Genomic DNA, 4008 nt, shown 5'->3' with positions numbered 1-4008 from the left:
CAACAATAATCAAGATCAAGATTCAAGACTCAAGAAAAGGCTCAATCAAGATAAGTACAAATTTTTTTTTCAAAACTTTGAGTAACACATGAAGTTTTCATAAAAGCTTTTACCAAAGAGTTTTTACTCTCTGGTAATCGATTACCAATTCACTGTAATCAATTACCAATAGCAAAATTTGTTTTCAAAAGCTTTTAAACTGAATTTACAACGTTCCAATTAATTTCAAAATGGTGTAATCGATTACAATGATTTGGTAATCGATTACCAGTGCGTTTGAACGTTGAAATTCAAATTCAAATGTGAAGAGTCACATCCTTTCACAAAAATGCTTTGTGTAATCGATTACAATGATTTCGTAATCGATTACCAGTGATAAGTTTTGAACAAAAATCAAAAGATGTAACTCTTCCAATGGTTTTCAAGTTTTTCTAAAGGTCATAACTCTTCTAATGGTTTTCTTGACCAGACATGAAGAGTCTATAAAAGCAAGACCTTGATTTGTATTTTATTAATCCATTCAATTCATTGAGAACAATCATTACAATCCTTTACAACCCTTGAATCTCTTTGAACTTCTTCTTCTTCTTCCTTTGCAAAAGCTTTCTTAAGTTTTCTAGTTTTCAAAACCTTGAAAACAAAACTTGTGCTATTCATCTTTTTCATTCCCTTCTCCCTTTGGCTAAAAGAATTCACCGAGGACTAACCGCCTGAATTCTTTTTGTGTCTCTCTTCTCCCTTTTCCAAAAGAACAAAGGACTAACCGCCTGAATTCTTTTGTGTCTCCCTTCTCCCTTGTCAAAGAATTCAAAACGACACAGTCTGAGAATTCTTTTGATTCTTCCCTTTCCCATAAACAAAAGATTTCAAAGGACTAACCGCCTGAGAATTCTTTTGTTTCCCCTTTCACAAAGTTTCGAAGGACTAACCGCCTGAGAACTTTGTCTTAACACATTGGAGGGTACATCCTTTGTGATACAAGTAGAGGGTACATCTACTTGGGTTGTTGTGACTGAGAACAAGAGAGGGTACATCTCTTGTGGATCAGTTCTAGTGGAGGGTACATCCACTAGGTTGTTCAAAGAGAACAAGGGAGGGTACATCCCTTGTGGATCTTTGCTTGTAAAAGGATTTTTACAAGGTTGAAAAGAAATCTCAAGGACCGCAGGTCACTTGAGGACTGGATGTAGGCACGGGTTATTGCCGAACTAGTATAAAACTCTTGTGTTTGTCTTCTTCTTCCCTACACTCTTTAATTTCCGTTGTGCACTTTAATTACCGCTTTTACTTTTGGTTAAGTTTATATTTTTGTTCTTTACTTTCTTAACAACATAGTAAAAGCCTAAGAAGGGTAAATTTTAATTAGTAAAGGTCTAGTAATAATTAATTCAAACCCCCCCCCCTTCTTAATTATTCCGAGGCCACTTGATCCAACAACTATAGCAAAACATTTTTTTCTAAAAAACTTAAACTTAACACATTCACCACAACGAATTAACAACTCACTGCAACAAATGCTGTAAAAATTTGTTGATTCCCTTTATATTGCACATAGTCTTTGTGGATACGATAAACCTTTATACTTACTTTTCTTTCTACAAATTTGTTTACAACCCTATTATGTAAAAATTTGTTGACAACCCTAAACCCTTATACTTACTTTTCATTCTACAAATTAGACTAGGTTCACTTGCCTATTATGTCTAGAGCATAATAGTTATTGATTGAGTTTCTATAATCCCTTTTACCTTTATTTCCATCTTGGTGTCTTATTGTGTCTTTCTTTCTAAAAAAAAAACTCTTGACTTTATTATATAGGCTTGTTTTGAGAACACTGACCATATGTAACTTTCTCATGAAAATGGATTCTCCCAACCTTTTTAGAATGCACTCCCATAATTCAACTTCCTTCTCTTACTCCCAGAATTAACAACAATTAGGTTTGTCCCCTCCTAACATATATATTAACAAAGTAGAAGGAAATCACAAATTGAAAAAGAGAGAGATGAGTGAGTCGTAAGTGTTGCAGCTAAGCCTCTTGTCTAGAGACAGCTTACTTGGGAACTGAACATTCTTCCTCAAAATTTTGATTTACAGAAATGATATGATCCTCAATAGGATTCATAATGTTTTCACAGATCTCCCTTGAGTGGATTTGCATTTAAGAGAAATAAAAAGGAAAAAACAAATATAATTTGAAACAAACTTCCTTAATCCTTGATGCAACCTACCATACGAAGGGATGGCGAAGGCTAAATAGAGGTCTGCAAATTTTAAAAATAAGGGTTCGGGAATTGTTTACGCATCGGAAGGTATTAGCACCCCACGGACCCGTCACAAGGGACGACAACCTTTAATCGAGTGTGTGTAACATGACTTCAGAATTATTTTATTTTCCCTTTTTATATTTTTACTTTTTTGGGGACGACAAGGGTTTTGCCCTTGCTCCTACGTATCCTCAGGTGCAATGAGGAATTAAGACCTACGTAGTTCTTTAAAGTGAGAAAGTTTGTGTGTCAAATTGTTTTTATGCTTTTGAAAGATTCTTTTTAATTAACAAGAACAAAAAAAAGGATCGCTAAGGTGTTGGACCTTGAACAATCTCAAGTGACTTTGGCAGAGAGAAATTCATTTATGCATTGATTTTATCTTGGTTCTATTGCATTGATTTTATCTTGGTTCTATTTGTTAACATTCAATCCCTTTAAAAGACAACTTTATAGCGCTAATGATCGGTTAAGATTAAACTTCACAAAAGAAAAGAGATTACCGATGATAGAAGGAGGAGATGAATATGCACAAAACAACAAAGGGGACCCTTAAGGGTGCATAGATCACATTCAAATCTTAAAAACAAAACTAATCGATGGTCACATGACGAACATCGAACAAAGAACGATGTAGAGATTGATCACAGTCGCGATTCAACAATGCCTCGACTTCATTGCCTCTTCTTTCTTCTTCTTCTCTCTTATTTCTCTCAATATCTTTCACTCCTCAATGTTAGAACCCTTTCTAAGCCCCCCTAGCATGCCTATTTATAGGCAAAGGGCCATTTTGGGGGACTTGCAGCTCGCCCAGGCGAGCTAAGGCTTAGTCCTGAAGTAAATGGCTCGCCCAGGCTAGCTAGTTCCTTCACACTGAAGTCATTTGGTGGCCCAGGCGTGCCAAAGGCTAGCCTGGGCGAGCTAGGGTCAAGGAAACTCAAGGAAAAGACCCTTTTGCCACCCTTTTTTGGCATCTTTTGCATTCTTGATCAAAACACTAAATGATCATCAGTTTCGCACTGTAACTGACGTTCAACACCGTAAGTCGACTAGCAAGGATCAAAAGATCAATAAACGATAGTCCCCGGATGAAATTAGGGTATGACAGTTGCCCTTCTTTACTTATCTTTTATTGGAAATAAAAGGGAAGTAAAGATAAGGACACTAATTTCGTTCGAGTGACCTTGATATTCGACTAGGCAACTGGCGAAAACCAAGGAAGTGAAACCGAAAAAACAAGAGGACATTGAAGTCTTATAAAGCGTAAAATGGAGGACATTGAAGTCCTGTAGAGCAGAAGACATTTGAAGTTTTTTTTTCAAAGCATAGAAATAGAGGACGTTGTGTCCTAAAAAGCACAAAGACAAGGACATTGAGTTCTATAAAGGACAGAAGATGTTGAAGTCTTATAAAGTATAAAAGATAGAGGACATTGAAGTCTTGTAAAATGTAAAAGATAAAAGACATTGAATTCTTGTAAATGTAAATGAAGACACTATAGTCTTTGAAAGTGTGAATGACTGAAGACATTAAAGTCTTTGAAATGTAAATGAAGGAATTGTAGTCTTTTTAAAGCATAAACAACTAAAGACATTGAAGTCTTTGAAATGTAAATAAAGACATTGTAGTCTTTTGAAAGCGTAAATGATTGAAGACATTGAAGTCTTTGAAATGTAAATGAAGACATTGTAGTCTTTTGAAAGCATAAACGACTGGAGAATTGAAGTCTTTGAAATGTAAA

This window comes from Glycine max, chromosome 18 (assembly GCF_000004515.6).
Source record: "Glycine max cultivar Williams 82 chromosome 18, Glycine_max_v4.0, whole genome shotgun sequence".
NCBI lineage: Eukaryota > Viridiplantae > Streptophyta > Magnoliopsida > Fabales > Fabaceae > Glycine > Glycine max.
This window is presented reverse-complemented; position numbering follows the sequence as displayed.